Below are 23,150 nucleotides of genomic sequence, written 5' to 3'. Positions count from 1 at the left end.
GCTCTTAAAGCAACCTACCTAAATCTCAAAGACCACCTAGACATTTGTCCCTCAAAAAGAATCCTCATCTACCACCAAAGCACTTTACCAAAACAACACCCAACAGAAAACCTAGCCACACCCTTTGGAGCCTGAACTACAAACAGCATAAGACAAGCCAACACGCCACCCAATATTTTAATCACAGAAGATTGTGACATACAGATGTGCCACTCACAAGGATGAATGAGGAGAAAATCATGGTCAGCTGTCTATGACGGCCAGGATCCACCAAATCACCCATGCACTTAAGTCATTAGACCACAAGCACCAGTATGACTCTGTCATGGCCGCAGTGGTGCAGCGGTTAGCATTGTTGCCTCACAGCAAGAGGTTCTCCCATTCGATTCTAGGCTGGAGCGCCTTCTGTGTAAAGTCTGCATGTCCTCCCCGCGGTTGAGTGACATTTAAAGACATGCAGGTAGGTGTGTGCATGAATGGGTGTGCCTTCTTTAAAGGTTGGGCACCGGGCTGGCAACTTGGAACAGTAAAAATCCATTGCCAATCATTAGCAGACCGGAGTGCCGCTGTGGCAACCACTAACTGGGAAAAGCTGAAAGGCTTTTAAGACCAGTATGACTCAGTCATAGTCCACGTGACTGTAAATGACTAGAGACATACCTCACTGGACTATAAGAAGAGAGACATTATGGAGCACTTGGACTATGTGTCTCAGGCTAGCATGGGCTAGCACTGAGCAATATTCTACCTTCACTAAGGATGATGCCACAATATGAACAAAAGGTAATTTGACTTCAATAATTAGAATTTAACTTCAGTAATAACACCTACTTGGAGGATGGTAGTATGCATCCCATCAATGTGAAATGTAATATTGTTAAAGGGCAGTTAAAAAGGATTAGTAACTTGACAGATTGTTATGATTTATTTTTTGAAGAAGGTATAGCTTTGTGTGAAAAACTGATGGTTAGGGGCTACTCTGAAACTATTATTGAACAAAAGTTTAATGAAATTAAATAGAATAGGTGTAGAGAAAATAGATAGATTAATACTGTAGAATCTCAACAAAATATTAAAAGTTATGAAACTAAGATGGTAATCCAGTATTCACTAGATGAAAAGCAGATCAAGAATCTAGTAAGAGACAATTGGAAACTTTTGAGTAGTTTTCCTGATGTCAGAAAGGTAGTAGATGACACCCCCCATTTTTATAAATAAAAAGGGAAAAAACTTTGAGCCGGATTTACGAAAGTTTGCACAGAGTTGTAGAGTAGAGTAAGACGTCAAACCGGCAATATGTCTGCCGTGCGATCCAGGAACAGCCGGCAGAGGCGTGCACAAGAGTTGCTAAAGCTACTCTTGCACAGACAGTGTCATGGTATGCAAATTACCTCATTTGCTGCTGAAAGCTATGCAAATGAGGTAAATTTGCAATCCAGGAAACTCTAACTTGTCCGTGGAAGATTAGGGTTATCTGCAGAAATGTACTCCGTTGGTAACGGAGTACCATTCTGCAAATAGCTAAGCGGAGCTATGACAGCTCCAAATAAAGGATGCATACAGTTGAGGAAGCATGCCAATGGCCAATTATAAGGCCATTGGCATTTATAAATGTTTAAAATTATTAAAATCCAACTTTTTTTCCCCCGATCTCTGATGTTTAAGCATTACCGCGCAAACGTGCAGTGCTTTAAAAACAAGAAAATAATTTAAAAATAGCCAAAAATAGCCATTTTCACTAAAAAGCTTATCCTGCCATGCAGGTGAATGGGCAGGCTGAAAATAACATGGCCACTGAGTACTGGTTGCTAAGGAGGGGAAGCTCAGTGTGAGAGATGTAACCATGCATTAGTAGGCAATCCCATGCAAATGAGGATCAGGATAGTGAATCCCAATTTTCCCTAGCATGTGAGCCATGTCCCAAGAGTGTAAGTGTAGGAGTATGTGAGTAGTAGAGTAGAATATAGGTGACATCATGAGGGGGTATGTCAGAAAGGCTGTAAGCTAATTGGAGCATAGTGTCTTGTGTTTGCCCTGAGTTGCTCAGGATTGCAAGAGGCGTGTCTACAGTCGTCCTATTTGAAAACCAAAACCAAAGGTGCACACTGTGAAAATATCTGAAATTTCTTGCAAACATGCACACACAGCGTGTGCACTCGTGTGTGCACGTGTGTGCGCATGTGCGCGTGTTTGCGCTGCACTGCCCGGGCGGAAACAGAAAGGGAAAAGGAAGGAAAAGAAGTAGTAGGAAGTTAACCTAGGAGAACTAGCAGAGCTAACAGGTGAAATATATCAGAATCAGCCAATTACACAGGCAGCAGACTAGCCCAGCCCAGCACTTTAAACTCTGCAAACTAGCATTCTCCCCTGTTTTTCCCAAGAACTCTGCAACACTGCAGTATACAAAAAGGGAAAGCTTAAAAAGCTTAAGTCAGACAAAATGTTAGGGACTGCTCTTGCTATCATAAACCAACATGGGCAAGGTGCTGATGATGGTGATGTTGTGAATGCTGCTGAGCAACCCACAGTGAGGAGACAGAGAAGAGTGTACAGAACCAGGGAAACCTACCAGGGCCTACATGAGCTGGAGATAGTGGAGCACTATAGGGTGGACAGAGACCTCCTGCAGCAAATTGTTGAGCTGTGCTGGCCATGCCTCACACACAGAACGAACAGAGGGGAACCCATCCCAGTGGATACCAAGGTATGTGTTGGCCTAAGAATACTAGCTACAGATACCTTCCAGAGACCAACTGGTGATATGATGGGGATTTCACAGGCATCAGCATCCAGGGTACTGCACCAGTTCCTGGATGCCATGTCAGCACATGTCAGTGACCACGTATATTTCCCCAATTCCCGTGAGGCATTGGCCAGCAATATTCGTCTTTTCCACCAAATAGCAGAATACTCTGAGGTAGTGGGTGTAATAGACTGCATGCACATACACATCAAAGCACCACCTGGTGAGCGGGGCAGGGTCTACATCAACCGCAAGGTCTTCCCCTCCATCAACTGCCAGGTTGTGTGTGATGCCCAGGGCATAATAATGAATGTGTGTGCTGGCTGCCCTGGAAGCTATCACGATTCCCACATCTGGCATCTGATGCAGCTGTACCAGAGATTTGCCAATGGGGACATCCCACATGGTCACCTAATGGGGGATGCTGGATATGCACTGGAGCCATGGCTGATGACACCCATCAGAAATGCACACACACCCAAACAAGAACTCCATAATGAGGCACACGCACAAACAAGAAACATAATTGAGCATGTGTTTGGGATGGTCAAGTCACGGTTCCGGTGCCTGGACACATCTGGTGGAGCCTTGCAGTACTCATCAACTACATATACCCAAATTGTCATGGTATGTGCCATGCTACACAATATGATCCTGTGGAAACAGCTGCAGCAGGAACAGCATGGGGAAGGGCCAAACAGCCCCCCACCATTGCCAAGGCCTGCACAGGCACAGCGTGACTCATAGGAGGAACAACCTGAGCCTGCCCCAGTAGGCAGAAGGAGGCGTGCCCAGTATGCCCTGGCCTTGGCAAAGAGGCAACGCATAGCACATACACTGACTCAGTAGGAACCCTGGAAATGACACCTCTCTCTGACTCGCACATACAGTAAATGGGATGCCTAACTTGACACTACCTGTTTTCAAACATGTATAGGGAGTGTACTATGTGCATCCAACATAGGCAGCCCTGCAGCACCACCTGAGGCATGAGTGCCCTATTTTAAGCAATATAAAGCACTGCTAAGCACATTTAACAGTATTGAGCATATTTAAATATAATTGTGCATAGCTGAGCACCATGCTAACCAGGGCAACGTCGGGCAATGCTGGGCAATGTTAGGCAAAGTCGGGCAAAGTTGGGTAAACATGCTCACACCTGCTTTATTGTTCCTTAACCAGTCAGGTCTGCCCAGCAGGAAAATAAAAAGCAGTGACAGGGCTCGAACTCAGGATACTGTGCACTATAGTCACAGTACTGAACCACTAAGCCATGACAGCATTTCACTGGCACAGACACAACTTACGTCACTCACACATACTAGTTGTGGGGGTCACATACCCAACAGTCACATCCAGCAGGACAATTGTAGACAAATGCAAACACAAACAAATGCTGTATCATGCCCTCTGAAGAGGCATATGAGTAACCTCCCCCCAGGCCTATGCAGACAGATAACAGCAGGCCAGGCAGTGTGATGTGGGCTGGGTAGGCTATGAAGTCACAAACTAATATGCATGTAATTGGAAGTTAAGGTCTGTAGTACAGTGGTATGCCTCAAGCCAGTAGGATAGGCAACAGTACAGACTGAAATGGAGTACTTGACATAGCAGTGCAGGCCTAGCAAATGTGTATAAGTGTCAGGTGTACCCCTCATCCTATGTACACCCACAGTAACAATCAGGTGTGCCCCACCCGGGTTGAAATGTACAAATAATAGCTGTCTCCCCTGTATGTAGAAATGTTGATAAGTCTCTGCAAATTGACTCACGGAAGCTCTGCAGGCACAGCGTGTTTCCTGTCGATGTACAACACAAAGGTGAGCCCTGAAGTAAAAACCAGCTTGATTTTTCACACGCATATAGTATATATGCCCATAGTGGGCATGCTCACACACTTAAATAAATGAAGCAAATGTCAGTCAGCAATATACTGAAAGGTCATACTGGGCATGCTCACACACTTAGGCCATGTCTGAGTACAGCAGTGGGCAACACATATCTGGCAGTTGCAGTTCTTACTCCAGACACTTGTCAATATTCACCAATCCTGCCTTGCACACACAGTGATATGAAAACAGACCGATATAATATATTGGACCCCTGTCATAATCAAACTATGTGCTACAAGTACTTAAGTTGTTCAAAGAAAGTGAAAATCCAAAGAAGATCAATAAATCTCCGATCAGTATCATCAAGAAACAATGAGCACTCCTAACATTATCCAAGTCATGTTCTGGCAAACAAATTGTCAGAGTCCATAGAGAACCATGAAGCTTTCTTTCGCTATGTCATAAATATCAATGTAAACTCATATATGTTCTGAGTCAATGCAAAGTGTAAATGAATACATGCACATGACTGACATTGCCAACATTTTGTCAGACAGGTTCAAACATATTTACCCTCCTCTCACTGACAAAAGGGCCCATTACCATACCTGGAGATTGTGAAAACCCAGAAATCACATATACAATGGTTAAACAGCTCTATCCAAACCTAAAAACGTGGCGTCTATGGGATGACATGGTTTCCCTGGCTGTGTCATATGTGAACTCCAAAACAAACAGACCCTGCACTTGAACAGTCTGTTGAGACTCACCCTCTGTACAGGATATGAAACTGTTGAATGTGTTACAGCAATGTTTGGCACACTCCACAAGTGTTAGTGCACAACAGACCATGGGAACTATTGTCTTATAAGCCTAATAAGCCTGATCTGCAAGGCCATTGAGTCCATCATTATGGAACTCATAAACAGAGCTATTGGGAGCCTACAGACACCCAACCCTACCCATTTTAGTTTGGTCAGGGGCAGATCATGGTTCATAAACCTGCTAGACAGTTTTCAAGGCAGTCATCCAGGACATACATCAATGAAATGAGCTCCACACAGCCTATATAGACCTTGAAAAGCCCTTTTCCAACATCCCATACACATGTCATATCCACAAAATCAACAACCTGTGCATAAACACGTATGTCATCTGATGGATTGCCAACTGGGGCACAGATAGATCCCACAAGGTAAGAACTGTGGTCTGCTGTTCAAGCTGGTAAAAACTGCTGTCCCCCATGGCTCAGTCCTGGGACCCCTCCTGTCTGGTGTATACTTTTCAGAAATACAGTCAAACACACGAGGGCTATGTTTAGCAAAGTTTGTGGATGACTGCAAAAAGGTTGTCATAATCGATGTTTGGGACAACAGAGACATCATTAAAAAGGGACTCAGTCAGACAGATGTGGTGTCAAAATTATGGCCTCCAGCTACAGTCATACAAATACCACATAGGTGCCAACACCCTAAATATAGAGGTAATAATAAGGGATCTATGGACACATGTGAATAGTCATCTCTGTTTCCAGAAACACATTCACAAAGTGGTTAGAAAATTATGCTATGTGTTCCCACAAATTGCCAAGGTCTTTGCATGTAGGTCAAAGGAGGTTCCCTCTACTCATCGGTCATCAGACCCATCAGAGAGTATCAAAGTACATTTGTGATGAATCTGCCTAGGCACCTTCAGCAGCTGGAAAGACCACTGAAGTACCTCAACAAGAGGATTACTGGCCTCAAACTGTTGCCTCATGCAACAAGACTGAATTTAACTCAATCTGTACTCTGTTGCATACTGTCTACTCAGGCGATCTCTGCCCAACAGACAGGTCCATGTCCAATGCATAACTGATGTACATGCGCTATCTAAAGTAAACCCAAGCTCACTGTGCCACATGCTCTAGGGATATCATCATCACAACAATAAACAGAACATGTTGGAGGGATACATTACTAACTCACAGACTTCCCTTGCTTTGGAACAGGCTCCCAACCTGCATTGAGCTAAGTCCCTAACTGACACTTTTCCAGAGGAGCCTTGATGAGTGTATGTGAAACTGAACTGTCACACCATGGATCACTTCATCAGCTGTACTACACAGAGGTCTAGGGAACTAACCCCATGTGTGGTGATAGCTGCACATTCTGGCCATACTAATATATGCCTTCAGGCAGATAGCCTATTACCTACCTATGTACCAGCCAACTTCCCTCTCCTTACTCTCTCCTAACCTTTAACCCTTCATTTTGCCTGAAAACTAACGTCTACCCTGCTTCCCTTCTCTGCTGTCCTCTTATGCTCTGACCTACATCTACCATCTCTCCCACCTTGTCTTGACTGTCTTTTTTCTTCCCCTCTCTTACTTATGATTCTGGCCTTGTGCCATTTCTTTTCTTTCCTTCATACTCCTTCTACTTCTCTTCCCTTCGAGCTTCTAATGTAATCTTCATGGCTGTTGCCTTACTGCATAACCATATGTTTTAGGTAAACTTGCTTTGAAATCGACAGAACATTGTGTATGAGTTTAAATTTTTGAGTTCCTTTAATGTATGCTGATTTTTGATTAACTAGTTGATTTAAATGTATATTTTTATGTGTAAGTCTTTATTAACAATTTGTCTATCTGTCTTGCTTATGTTATGTGTGGAGCTTTTCTCCCCGGGCCTCTACTGAAAATGGACATATATCCAGCTAGACTAGCCCGGTCAACAAATGTAAAATAAAATAAAATAAAATAAAAAAATAAAATCTATATATATATATATGTATATATATATATATATATATATATATATATATATATATATATATATATGTAGAGAGAGAGAGTGAACATAGTATAAGCCAAAGGTGGATGTGCAGAGATGTGTGTAAGAGGGTGACCATGACAGGGAGCCATCTAGGACTGTCCCACCCAGCACACATCCCAATGGCACAAAAGACATGAGGTGCACATCTCACCCACTATACATAACAGCCACTAGTATCTGTAAGCATTACAGTGTATGTGGTCCATGTGCCTGCTGTACAACATGACTGTACAATGAAGTACACATCTACTATCTGTAGACATGCACCTGTCACATAGGTTCATAGGTATGTAGTAGACTATCTTCACAAAGGCATATATTAGCCTAGGCAAGTTGTGCAGCTTTCACCACCCCATTGGGTAGTCTCCCAAGCCCTAGTTCTAATAGTTAGTACCCTAAGCCCCTTTCTAGTGGGGCTGCTGATGTGATGCCTGGCATGAATTGTCTGTTTCCCATCCACTCATCAAGACTCCTATTGAAGAATGTCAGTGAGGGGCTCTGTCTGATATACATTGGGACTCTGTTCCACTGTAAGGCAAGTGTCTGGCAAGTGTCTGGGATGGTACTCTATCCCACCAGCATGTTGTATTCATTGTTGTGATGAGTTCACATCCCTGGAGTGTGTAGTGCGACTCAATTTTGTTATCCGTAGATGGAGCATGTTCAACAGTTATGTGTTGGACATGGCTCTGTATGTTAGGCAGAGTGTGCCTCTGAGTAGGTGGCATGCAACGGAGAACAGATTTAGTTTTACCAGTTGCGTTGCATAACGCAACTGTTTGAGGCCAGTAATCCTCTTGGTGAGGTACCTCTGTGGTCTCTACAGCTGCTGGATATGCTTAGTTGAGTACATCCAAAATGGTGCATTGTACTCAATGATGGGTCTGATGACTTAAGAGTAGAGGGCCACCACTACCTCTTTTGATCCTGATGCAAACCCTTTGTTGATTAGGTGGGCCACATAGGATTTCCCAATCACTTTGGCAACATGGTTGTCAAAGGAAAGATGACTATCTATTTGTGTCCCCAGATCCCTTATTACCTTGTCAGTTTTAAGGGGGTAACACCTATGTGGTAGTTTGTGGGCACTTTCTTTCACAAAAGGAGATTACTATGCATTCTTCCACATTGAGCTTGAGGCCATGATTATGACACCACACATCTGTCTCATTGAGTCCCTTCTGGAGAATATTTGTGTCATCCGGGGAATCTGTTATGGCAAACACTTTACAGTTCCCAGCAAACTTAGTCAACCACAACCCTCCTGTGTTGGCATGTACTGTTGAGAAGTCTATACCAAACAGGAGGGACCCCAGGACTGAGCCCTGGGGGACACCAGTCATTACCAGTGTAGAGTCTGACATATAGCCAGCAACTCTTAATTTGTGGGATCTATATGTGACCCAGTTTGCAATCCGCCTTGTGATGTATGGATTCATGCCCAGGTTGGTGAGTTCATCTATGATATCTGATTGGGGAATGGTGTCAAAGGCCTTAGTGAGGTATATGTAGGCTATGTGGAGCTCATTTCAATCATCTGTAGCCTGGGTAACTGTCTCAAAGAAATCCACCCAGTTCAGGAGGTGTGATCTGCATTTGACGAAACCAAACTGGGTGTGCTCAACTTTGCAAAGGTTCCCAATGTCTTTATTGTTGACTTCCATTATGATTGGCTCCATTGCCTTGCAGATCAGACTCATCAGGTTCATAGAACACGAATGCCAAGGGACTTTTGTGGCCCCACCCCTGTGGAGTGGGAAGAACGTTGCTGTGCAACATTCTATGGGTACATATCCTGTAGAGAGCATGTAGAGAGAGGTGTAGGTATCCTTGATGAATTTGGATACATCCCACCCTATGTGCTATGATCCAGGTTCTGATGCTGGAAGGTATGGAATGAGTAGTATCCTGGTAGTGCTGGTGTGCTCTCTGGAGCCTTGAATTAGGTTTCTGTTACTGCACAGATATCAATATTCTCCATACTGAGAAGTGCCTCGAGTGTGTGCATCTGGAGGCTGAGACATCTGCCAATGAGTAGCATTTAGCTCACTTTGTGGTTATTTGTGTTGGTTACGGGGTTTGGTTTGTCCTGAGTGACTGGTGTTCCACACCTGAAGTCAATGCCTCATTGGTCCGATCTGACCATAAGCTAATTACCCTACATATCCACATTCTGCCCCCACCCCCCATTAAGGAAACCATGTTAAAACATTTCTCCAAAGACAGCTTCATGCTTCTTAAGACAGAAGTGGTGAACTTCTGGACACCCATGCAGATGGACAATACAGTTACAACTACTGAATCCTACATAATTGCACTTTATAAGCACTTACATGAGTGCATGGATCGTGCTATCCCAAACAGAACCAAGACGCTATCCTCCAAGAAAAGGAAGCCAATCTGGTGGTCCCCTGCCATAAACAAACTGCACAACAGAAGGAAGAAACTGTTGCAAAAGAAGATAAAACCCATGAGTGGAGGAGCTCCCTGGTCAGCCTCAGTAAGAAGCTGTGATCTCTGATAAAATCCTCCAAAGTTAGTTACGAAAACAAAATCGCCACTGATTCTAAAGACAACCACAAAGCATCCTATAGCTATGTCAAGAATCACAGTGGCAACACACAGATCTGCTCTGAGTTACAGCACAATGGCACTAAATATACAGACCCAACTGATATTGCCAACATCCTGGCAGATAGGATCAGTGCTAACTTTACCCCCCTCTCACCCATGAAAGAGCCAATCTCTATACCAGAAGAATGTAAAGTTGCTGTCATCACGGATGCACAGGTAAAAACCACTCTCCAAAGCCAGGAACACAGCATCCATGGGACCAGATAACATCCCAGGCTGCATTCTACATGAACCACAGAACGAACTGGCACCACACCTAAGTACCACATCCAATCATAGCCTCACCTCAGGCTTTGTGCCTGCTGAATGGCACGCAGCAACGGTTATCCCACTACACAAAGAGGGAGCCACCATGGACCCCAGTAACTAGTGCCCCATTAGTCTGATGAGCCTGGTCTACAAGGTCATGGAACGTATCATCATGGAACTTATAAACAAATACATTGGTAATCTCCAAACTCTGGACCACAACCATTTTTGGTTTGTAAAAGGCAGATCATGTCTCCTAAACCTGATAGACTTCTTCGAAGCAGTCACCAAAGCCATAAACAAGGGTAAGGTGGTTCACACAGCCTATCTAGATTTTTCCAAGGCTTTCAACACCATCCGAAAATGAAGCAGCCTCTGCGAGTACGGCAGCTGCAGGGTCCTAAAGGGAAAGTACACAAGACAAAAATGAACCAGCAAACAAGGCACGTTGAAATAATGAAAAATACTTTAATAAAAGCATTAGGTTCTATTAGACAGACCGGTTTCGGCAATTACTTTACAGAGCCTTCTTCAGTGTTTGAGTAAAATACAAAAAGAGAACCTATTTATAAGAAATTCCTTGAATCATGTGATTCATTACAAATGTTCATTGAGACCAGACTTAAAGAGCCCACCAAGTTTAATAATCCATTTTTTCTCCATTGAATTCAATAAATCGTGCCAACCTAATTTATTGTTTCTAGATCTCAAAATTTTATCAATAATGATAAAACTGAAACACGCATTATGATGATTTAAAGAATGTTTATATAAGGCATTCGTTTCCCTCTTATTCCTGATGTCACTGAGATGCTCAGATATACGTAGTTTCAATGGTCTTGAAGTTTGGCCAACATAAAATGCAGAACAGTTGCACATGGCCAAGTAAATAACCCAGTCAGAGCAGCAATTAGCAAAGAATTTTATATTATACACCCATGGGGGATTTTGGCTGGTAAAACTTTTAGTTTTAAGTAACTTGGTACAGTATGTGCAATGTCTGCAAGGAAAGCATCCAAATAAAGGTTCACATGATAATGTAGTTTGTATCGTATGAGTGGTTTTGGCATCCACGACTGTGGATACAAAATGGGCCATCTTCTACACACCAAAAATATTGTTGATAGTATGAAACGTGAAGATTTACTACATTATAAGACCAGCAATAAATCCAACTCTGAACCTCCCAGATTCATCACCACTTATGGATGTAACACCAATACATTGATTAATATGGTCCAACATAATTGGAATATATTAACATGTGAATCCAAACTTCTGGAAATCCTTGGTGATAGATGTTCATTTTCTTTTCGTAAAGGCAAAAATTTATCTGCTTTCTTTAATCATTTTAAACACTGTGATGCCAAAACCACTCACATGATACAAACTACATTATCAGGTGAACCTTTATTTGGTTGCTTTCCTTGCGGACATTGCACATATTGTACCAAGTTACTTAAAACTAAAAGTTTTACCAGCCAAAATACCCCAGTGGTGTATAATATAATATTCTTTGCTAATTGCTCCTCCGACTGGGTTATTTACTTGGCCATGTGCAACTGTTCTGCATTTTATGTTGGCCAAACTTCAAGACCATTGAAACTATGTATATCTGAGCATCTCAGTGATATCAGGAATAAGAGGGAAATGAATGCCTTATATAAACATTCATTAAATCATCATAATGCATGTTTCAGTTTTATCATTATTGACAAAATTTTGAGATCTAGAAACAATAAATTAGGTTGGCATGATTTATTGAATTCAATGGAGAAAAAATGGATTATTAAACTTGGTGGGCTCTTTAAGCCTGGTCTCAATGAACATTTGTAATGAATCACATGATTCAAGGAATTTCTTATAAATAGGTTCTTTTTTTGTATTTTATTCAAACACCGAAGAAGGCTCTGTAAAGTAATTGCCGAAATCGGTCTGTCTAATAGAACCTAATACTTTTATTAAAGTATTTTTCATTATTTCAACGTGCCTTGTTTGCTGGTCCATTTTTGTCTTTTCAACACCATCCCCCACTCTGGAATTATAGATAAACCTCACTAAACTAGGTATAAATCCCTATGTCACAAGATGGGTTGCCAACTGGCTCACTGACAGAACCCACACTGTGAAAGTAGCAGACTCCAAGTCCGACTTCAGACCAGTGACAAGTTGAGTACCACAGGGTTCAGTCCTGTGTACTCTCCTGTTTGGTATCTACTTCCCTGAAGTACAGGCTAACACAGAAGGTCTTTGGCTAATGAAGTTCCCAGATGACTGCAAACTAGGAGCCATAATCGAAACTACTAACGATGTGGACATGCTACAAAAGGGCCTCACTGAGACAAATGCCTGGTGTCAAAGCCATGGCCTCAAGCTCAATGCCAAAAAGTGCATTGTCATCCCCTTTGGTAAAAACTCTGTACCCATGAACTACAACATACGCGATAGTATACTTAACACTGAAGTGTGATAAGAGACCTTGGGACAAAGGTGGTCAGTAGACTCTCCTTTGATAATCACATCGCCACAGTAGTCAGGAAATCCTTCTACATGGCACACCTCATCACAAAAGGTTTCTCATGCAGAAAAAAAGAGGTCATTGTTCCCCTTTACTCATCACTCATTAGATCCATTATAGAGTACAATGCCCCTTTTGGTATGTACCTCACAAGACATCTACAACAACTGGAAAGCCCACAGAAATACCTCACAAAGAGGATTAGTGGCGTCAGATACATTCCCTATACAGACCGTCTCAAAACACTCCAGCTTTACTCTGTTGCATATCGCCTACTCAGAGGTGATCTCTCCCTAACATACAAAGCTATGTCAAACACAGAGCTGTTGGACATACTCCACTTAAAGAAATCCCAATCTCTCCGAGCTTCGGCCCCAAAACCCAGACTGAAATAGAAAAGGAGGGGCTGTATCCATTTTCATAAAGGATACCCACACCTCCAGGTTAGTGGCACAGCACAAGGCATCGGAGACCATCCAAGTGCAACTAACAGTGGGCAAAGCTGCTTATTAGATCGTAGCCTGCTACAGATCACCTACCTTGTCTCAGGACCCTCACTCAGCATTCCTGAGAACACTGGAAAATATAAAGGTCTTACCAAACACCATGATATTAGAAGATTTCAACTACCCAAACATTGACTGGGAGAATTACTCAAGTACAAACTCCTTTTCCCAATGCTTCCTAGAGTTTATAAACTCAAACGCCCTGGAACATCTTGTCACCACGCCCACTAGAGGTGACAACATACTGGACCTGATCATCACCAACATGGGGGGATCAGTGTTCCACACCAGAGGTAAACCCCTCGCTGGTAAGAGCAGATCATAAAGTAATCACACTGGACATCAAATCCCGATCCCACCCCCAGTCAAGGAAAACACTGTGAAAAACTTTTCAAAAGCAAACTTCACACTTCTCAAGACCGAAGTGGAAGGTTTCAAAGCCCCCTCACTACAGGATAATGCTATCCAATCCGCAGAATCCTTTACAAGTGCATTATATGAGCATTAACAGAGATGCATGGATCAAGCCATCCCAAGTAAAACCAAGACTCACTCCTCCAAAAAGAGGAAACCAGTCTGGTGGTCCTTGGCCATAAATAAGCTATACAACAGAAGGAGGAAACTACTACATGATAGAGCAAAATTTCAAAAAGGCATCACTGATCATTATTAGCAAGAAACTAGGATTGCTCATAAAATCATCCAAGGCCAGTTTCTAAAGAAAAATTGCCAAGGAATCTAAAGATAACCACAAAGCCTTCTTTAGCTATATCAAATATTTAGGTGACAACTCTCAGATATGCTTTGAGCTACTGCAAAATGGCAAAAAATACACTGAACCAACTGACATTGCCAACATCATGGTGGACAAGTTTAGTGCAAACTTCACCCCCCCACCCCCAAAAGGGCCCGTGTCCATCCCAGAAGGATGCAGAGCCCTAGACATCACGGACATGCAGGTAAAAACAGCCATCTCCAAAGCTAAGAACACACCATCAATGGGACTGGATGGTGTCCCAGGCTGCGTCTTACTCTTACACGAGCTCCAAAAGGAACTAAACCCTCACATAACTTAACTATTCAGACTCAGCCTTACCACAGGCTATATCACCAAAGAATGGCGTACAGCAACAGTCATCCCACTCCACAAAGGTGGTGCCACAACAGAACCTGGAAATTATCACCCTATAAGCCTGACCAGCCTGGTCTGCAAAGCTATGGAGTGAATTATCATGGGACTAATAAACAGAGACATTGGGAACCTCCAGACATTGGACCCTACCCAATTCGGCTTTGTTAAATGCAGATCCTGCCTCCTAAACCTAGTTGACTTCTTTGAAACAGTTATAAAGTGGACCTCACTAAGGCCTTTGACACCATTCCCCACTCTGGCATCATAGACAAGTTTACCAGCTTGAACATTAACCCCTATGTCACGAGATGGGTGGCCAACTGGCTCACAGATAGAACATATATGGTCAGAGTTGCGGGTGCCATGTCCGACTCTAAACCAGTCAAAAGTGACATCCCACAGGTCTCAGTCCTGGGACCCCTCCTGTTCAGTACATACTTCTCTGAGGTACAGGCAAGCATGGGAGGACTATGGCTGACCAAGTTCACAAATGACTGCAAACTGGGGGCCATAATCAACTCTCCGGCTGACAGAGACATCTTGCAGAAGGGTCTTACAGAGATAGATACCTGGTGTCAAAACCATGGCCTCAAGCTGAATGCCAAAAAATGCATAGTCATCCCCTTTGGAAAAAACAAAGTGCCCACGAATTACCACATATGTGGTAATCCACTAGGTACGGAAAATATAACTGGGGACCTGGGAACCCAGGTAGATAGTAACCTCTCCTTTGATAATCACATTGCCAAAGTGGTTAGATATTCCTTCTATGTAGCCCACCTAATCACGAAAGGGTTCACCTCTAGATCAAGAGAGGTCATTGTGCCCCTGTACTCATCACTCATTAGGCCCATAATAGAGTACAATGCCCCATTTGGTATGTACCTTAATTGGCACATGCAACAGCTGGTAAGACCACAGAAGTACCTCACCAAGAGGATCATGGGCCTCAAAGAGATGCCCTATGCAGCTCGACTAAAGAAACTCCAGCTCAACTCGGTTGCTTACTGCCTGCTCAGAGGTGATCTATGCCTGACATATAAGACCATGTCCAACCTGGAATTAATGGCCATGCTCCACCTCAAGAAAAACAAATCTCTTAGAGCCACACGCTCCAGTGAATTAAACCTCAGCAAAGCAATAAAGAGGACGTGCTGGAGGGAAAGATTCCTGTCCCAGAGACTTCCCTCACTCTGGAATAGAATCCCAGTTGATGTTAGGCAGAGCCCCTCGCAGACTCTCTTCAAGAGGAATCTTGATGAGTGGATGGGAAATTGTAAATTTACCCCTGGGATCACTTCAGTGGCCCTGCTAGACAGAGGCCCAGGAAACTAATTTAAAAGGGAGGTGAAAGCCAACACATTCTGACTAGGCTTATAAATGCCCTTGGGCAGATAGCCTAGTACCTACCTATGAACCTATGAACCTACACGCTCTAGCGACCTAAACCTTGTCACCACAATAAACAGAACATGCCGGAGGGATAGATTCCTGTCCCAGAGACTTCACATACTCCGGAATAAACTACCATTATATATCAACAAAGCTCCTCATTAGCACTCTTCAAGAAAAATCTTGATGATTGGATGGAAAATAGGAAATTCACCTTGGGGATTACGTCTGTGTTTCTGCTCGACAGTGGCACAGGAAAATAAATTTCTTGGGTGGCAAAAGCCAGGGTACCTTTTTGGCTGGGCTTGTATAGGCCCCAGGGCCAATAGCCTAGTACCTACCTATAAACCTATGAACCTTTGAGCCTTGCCTAAAAAAGGTAATATGGGGACAGCAAGAGCCTTGGCCAGTATTTAGAAGCATAGGGGCGACAGGTGCAAACCATCTGTAGCGAAGCAACAAGGCTTGTCTATCATGTCATCACAGGCAGATAGAGACTAGATCCCCTTTGAATGACACCAGAAGCTCAGCCAATTGTTGAAGTTTATCATCTTTCTGTTATATTGCAGTATCATGTAGGTGAATGTAAGATGCTACTCAAGGTCAGGGTCATACCAGCCTAGGCTACATGATCATATAGCTAATATATATCTCTTGTCATGTTGTCCTGGGAGGTATGTCTCAGATCATTCACACTGACATGTACAAAGAACACATCATATAGGTACCTATTCTGGAGTAATGTAAGTGTTTGTGTTATGTGGCGGATCATAGCACCTGACAGACAACTGACAGTAACCTTCCCCTTGTCCAGCCGAGTGAGTGGAACATCTGTGTGCCTGACTATGAAGTCACCTATTACTAGTGTGTTGGGTATGCTGTTTTGCCTTAGGGCCTGTTGTGAGGCACACTGCTTTGGTGTATTATGTGTTTTCTGGCGTGTGCTTGGAGGTGTATGTTGCTTGCTTGTCTGCTTAGGAGGACACTCTCTCTTTTTCAGATTAATATTTGTATTCTCCGATTATGGTAATGTGTATTTGTGTGTGTGCTTTGCTGGTGCTTATATTGTAGGTCTATGTGAGACAGTTGGTGTTGTGGTTGTATGACCCTACTCCTCCTGACTGTATTGTCCAGTATTGGGTTGACAGAGCTTAGCCACTGGTTTGACCCTGTGTGTGCCAGCATGTGGTGCATCAACCCATATATGATATGGTTATGGCCTATGCATACAAGACACTCACAATACACCTAGTATGATAAGCCTGCTGAGGTTAGCAAATGTGAAAAAAACCTTTGTGCAAACTGTCAGCAAGTAATGTCTGTATTGCACCCTGTAACTCCATATTGCTTGCTGAAGTGTAAAGACGTACTTAGTTTGGATTAAGAACACCGCACTTGCCAACTGTGTGTGTGTGTGTGTGTGTGTGTGTGTGTGTGTGTGTGTGTGTGTGTGTGTGTGTGTGTGTGTGTGTGTGTGTGTGTGTGTGTGTGTGTGTGTGTGTGTCTGTGTCTGAGTGTGTGTGTCTCCCTGGGAAGGAGCACCATTTTTGGAGACTACTCACACACCTTAAAAGTGGTATACTCATCTTTGTCAAGTCTGATGATGTCTCCATCCTACAAATATACCTGTGGAAAAGTGCAATCCCAATAATGTGTATAGCGTGTCATGTAAATGCATACTGCTGTAGTATCATAATGTAGTTAGGTGGGGGGTTGAAATCCTGCACTTGCCAACTGTGTGTGTGTGAGTGTGTGTGTCTCCCTGGTGAGGAGCAACCTTTTTGGAGACTACTCACACACCTTAAAAGTGGTATACTCATCTTTTTCAAGTCTGATGATGTCACCATCCTACAAATATACCTGTGGAAAGGTGAAATCCCAGTAATGTGTATGGCGTGTCATGTAAATGCATACTGCTGTAGTATCATAATGTAGTTAGGTAGGGGTTTAAAATCCTGCACTTGCCAACTGTGAGTGTGTGTGTCTCTCTGGCGAGGAGCAACCTTTTTGGAGACTACTCACACACCTTAAAAGTGGTATAAGTCTGATGATGTCACCATCCTACAAATATACCTGTGGAAAGGTAAACTCTCAATAATGTGTATAACGTGTTATGTAAATATGTACTGCTGTAGTATCATAATGTAGTTAGGTAGGGGTTTGAATCCTGCTCTTGCTAACTGTGTGTGTGTCTCCCATGGGAATAGCAACCTTTTTGGAGAATACTCACACCCCTTAAAAGTGGTATACTCATCTTTGACAAGTCTGATGATGTCACCATCCTACAAATATACCTGTGGAAAAGTGAAATCCCAATAATGTGTATAGCATGTTGTGTAAATGCATACTGCTGTGGTATCATAATGTAGTTAAAAAGGAGTTTGAATCTCACACTTGCTGACTGTGTGTGACACCGTTGGTCGACGTGGAGTGGGTTTTGATTTTTCTAGTGTATGACATATCACAATGACAACTGTATGTGCATTACACATGTAAGGTAGCTGTGGGGCAAATCCATATACATACATGTGACCTCAATTATTTCGTAGGTGGGTACTCTGCTTTCTCCATGAACGCATCTGTTATCTTTGCCAGAGCATGCTGGTGCTTTCCAGACCTTAGTTCACTTCTGTATGCTTGTGACGTCCACTCATCACGGTTTCTATTGAAGAGTGTGAGTGAGGGTTTATGTTTGAGGTATATTTGAAACCTGTTCCAAAGCAAGCAGAGTCTGGCAAAGATGACTAATCATTATAGGTGTGCAACAACCTCTGTGGATCTGCATGCAAACCCTTTATTGCTTATGTGCTCCACAGAGGGATTTCCAAAACCTTTTGATAATCAAAGGAGAGATGACTAACACATGGCTCTATGTATACATTAGTTCCTGTTCCACATTTTGGGGACTACTACCTATGTGGTACTCTGGGGATACTTTGTTTTCTAAAAGTGGATAACTATGCTTTCTTTGGCTTATAGTTTTACAGCATGAGTTTGACACCAGGTATCTGTCTCTATGATACCCTTTTGGAGGATGTGTGTGTCATCTGGAGAATAAAGTATAGCCCACAGTATGCATTTTCATCAGACGTGGGCAGACATATCCCTACTGTGTTTGCTCGTACCTAAGAAAGCTATATGCCAAACAGGAGTGGTCCCAGGACTAAGTGCAAGTGAATACCACTTGTTACTGGCATAGAATAGTACATGGAGGCTGCAAATGTTAGTGTGTGTCCTACATCTGTGCATCAGTTGTCAAGCTATCATCTAACAATCGTTTATGGTCAGTCTGTTGAGGTTATGTATAATACCAGAATGTGGGATGGGTATGAATTCCTGGTGAGCTATAGCTTGGCTGTGTTGACCTCCCATCCCTCACCTATAGCCTTGTTAACTGGCTTGAAGTCTAGTAGGTGTAGGAGCCATGATCTGGCCTTTAGAGAACCTAAGTGGGTATGGTGCAGTGTTTGCAGGTTCATAATGTCTCTGTTAATGAATTCCATACTGCTGTGCTCCATAGCCTTCCAGATAACATTTGTCTGGCTTATAGGGTGAGAGGATCCAGGACCTGTTGTAGTTCTACCCTTAATCAATTTATGTTAACATTTGCATTGGGTGTGACGAGGGTGGACAGGTTTAAGAATAAGTATATTAGAGGGTCAGGCCAGGTTTGAAGGTTAGTAGACCAAGCCAGATAGACAGGATTAAATTGGTTTGTACATGTGCCGCAGAGGGATGCAGAGTATATTGTGAAATAGATGCTAAGGATGAAGCCAACAGGTAACAGGAAAAGAGGAATGCCTAAGATGAAGTTTATGGCTGTGGTGAGAGAGGACATGCATGTGGATGGTGTGACAGTGCAAGATGCAGAGGGCAGGAAGAAATGGAAACAGATGATCTACTGTGGGGACCCCTAATGGGAGCATCCAAAAGGGGAAGAAGAAGAAGACGTTGTAGCTCAACCCTTGTGGACTGTGAACACCATTACCGTGCATTATTCCACAAGTATGTAACCTGTATAAAGGCTGCATCTGGACAGAGTGTTTAGGTGAGTGGTGACTTCATATGTCAGCTTCTGTATGACACAGCCAGGGACACTGTCCAGTACCATTTCCACTGTGGTTTGGACTGTGGTAAAGAGTTGTTTTAACTAGAGTGTCTGTGAATCATCAGGTTTTATATTCTTCAGGTCTGGAAATGTGGCCCTTGTGTAATGACAGGGTGGTGAAATCTGCATTCAAACTGTCTGACAAGTAATTGGTAATATCAGTCAGATAAGTGTACTTTGTGACCATTTACATTAACTGTGACCCAATCTGAGATTTCCCCTGTAGATTATAAACAACACTAAAGAAAGCTTTAGTGTTGTCTTTGGAATCCTTGCCATTTTGTATTTTGAAGCTTGCCTTGTATGTTTATTGAGGGATTGTATTTTCCCAATGATACTGACCAGAGAGGTTATCCCTTCTTGGTATGTAACTCTTTTTTGGTACAACTTCACACCTTCTATTATATATTTAGTTTATGGCACTAATGCACTTTTACTGTATAAGTGAGAATTTCTTGTGTTTGTGAGAGCACGGTCCATGCAACCCTGTAGGTGAACAGTGTGCATTACTAAAGGATTATGCAGCTGGGACAGTATTAACCTTAGTAATGCAAACCAATGACAGATAGCTACAACAGCATCACCCACAGCACAGTGTCAACCCGTGTCAAACACACACATGCGTACTCAAGTTCCAAAATGTGTGTAGTACAATGCATACTGGCCACCAATAGAAACTATGGAGTGTTAACACTGGCCAATACAGGGCATGTCACCCTGCCCATGTGTCCAATATGCATGTACATGCAGACAGTGCACCTCCACCATGTTCACAAATGTACACCTGCAAACCTGTGCTGTACACACCCCACACTTACTGTCCACTGTATAACGCATGCTGACATAACTACACACATCAACCAAGTGGGACATGGGCAAACAAAACACAATTGGAATAAACACTGGTGAAAACAATGCAACATTGCTAATTACAGCTTTAATGCATCATGCCTGCTCAGATACACCTTCAAGGATATCATTACACTTTACTGCTGACAACATGTTACACATCCAACCATTGCTATACTTTATTAAAGTCACCCTGTGCATCAACACCATGTTAGCCTGTTCCTGCATCAATGTTACAGATGACAGGAGGTGGCACAGGTTTCATCATATGCACAGGGTGTGTTGTTGGTTTGTCAGAGTCCTACACTGAGCCATACAATTAACATGTGTGTGTGAGTGTGTGTGTCTGTGTGTGAGGGCCATGAGTACTGTTATCGGCCAATGTTGATGTAATGTGTGCGGGTATGTGTTTGCCCTAGGTTTCTGGTTTATGTCTGTGTGTCTTCATGCACACAGTTCCACCATGTGGCTGCAATATACAGGGATTTGTGAGACAGCTACAGACTGTACCTGGCAGGCTTTACAGATCACCGTCTCTGGCCACGGATACGGAACCTGTGCCTGGCAGGGGTGCTACAGACAGTATCAGGTACTAATCCAGACTGGGTACTATCCGAAGAGGTTGACATATGTCCACTGGATCCAGGTCCCTGCTGCGACTGGCCAGAGCCACGTACATGTAGTCTTCTAGGACTGACTATGGACAGCCCCCCCAACATTGCTGGGGCTGGTACTGGCACTACGGGAGCGGCTGTGACTTGCTGGACGTCCACGGCAACCTCCAGCTGCTGATGTTGCTAGCATACATCCACATCGACGTTTCAACCATCCCGCACTGTCCTTACACATGGACATGACATTGTGGAGGACATCCAATGTCTCAACCCAACGTCTATCAATGACCTCAGTGTAGTTACATATGGCACCTGCTAGGTCACGGATACTGTCATTTACAGAGGTGTTATGAGCCCTCTGTGCCCTTAGTCCCTGTCTGGTGTACCGCTCGATTCATGTCTGTGCCTCCATGACAGCCTGGAACATGCGTGTGGTAGAAAGAGGTGTGGCACATCTGCCAGGGGCATGATGACCAGCATTGCTCTGACGAGAACCCCTGGGCATCTGCCTATGTGGCACCATTCCAGACATCTGGCTATGGCTGCTGTGTCCTGATACATGTGCCATAGATACCACACTGTCCTGGCCAGTGCCAACCGTACACTGTCCCTCAGCTAATGGCAATGGTGATGATGGATGTACAGGCAGTATGACTGTGTGCATGGATGGGGTGGAGACTTGTGTACTGTCAATTGGTGGCCCAACAACAGACCTTGACAAACCTGCCTGTGCCTCAACACACCTATCCTCATCATCACTGTCTGTCTCAGTGACATCAGGTTCCCTGCTGTACTGAACCAGCCCCACCTCGGCACCTGTGAGAGGAAAACAGGAAACACACTTTAAGACCTGAATATGACTTCAGACCACATGCACACATGCACACACATAAAAATGCACTCCTCCCTAAAGCAGACACACACAACACCAGCAATCTCAGAACATACACAATAGCAGGTGATGGTGGGGTACAGTATCACAAGCAAAACAATCATATCACACATGTCAGCATGCAGGACATGTGTTGCTCAACAGCATGCAGTGCAAGTGTAGATGGTCCTTGTTACTAACAGTATACATGGCTTTGATGCATGTGTTTTGTTATTAGGTGATAAAACACAATGCATACATGGACACAACATTGCTGTGCAGGTATTCATAACCCTGTAATGTACTGTGCACCATAACTCACAGGCGTACATACCATTGCTGGATGTGTATCTGTGTGTCAGATAGGTATCCAATGCTGATTACAGCCTCTGTGTCTTTAGCAAATAATTGTGGACACATGTTTAGCACATGCATGATGAGTTTTCACACAACATCATCAATGGTGCATGGATAATTGATGGAATACTATTCAGCCACATACCCAATGTATGGTACTTATGGTGAGTGTAGATCATATTGTGGACATGCCAGTCTCATCCATGACATGGTATGCTAAAACACAACTGCATATTTAAACACTTCACATACCCAATGTGTGTCATATGACCTAGCCAATCAATAGCATCACAAGACATATATGTGTCAGTTGTGCAAATGGTGATTGGTATGCATATTGTTTAGAGGTGCATATGTGTGCACACACACAACATTAAGGTGTATAGCAATGAAAGCTAGTACCAGGCCATCATTGACTTCTGCGGTGGTGCAGAAATAGCATTGTTGCCACACAGCAAGAGGTTCTCCCGTTCGATTCCCGGCTGGAGTGCAGGGAGTGCCTTCTGTGTGGAGTCTGCATGTTCTCCCC

Source organism: Protopterus annectens, chromosome 2.part2, assembly GCF_019279795.1.
Source record: "Protopterus annectens isolate FY-2018-M chromosome 2.part2, PAN1.0, whole genome shotgun sequence".
Classification (NCBI taxonomy): Eukaryota; Metazoa; Chordata; order Ceratodontiformes; family Protopteridae; genus Protopterus; species Protopterus annectens.
This window is presented reverse-complemented; position numbering follows the sequence as displayed.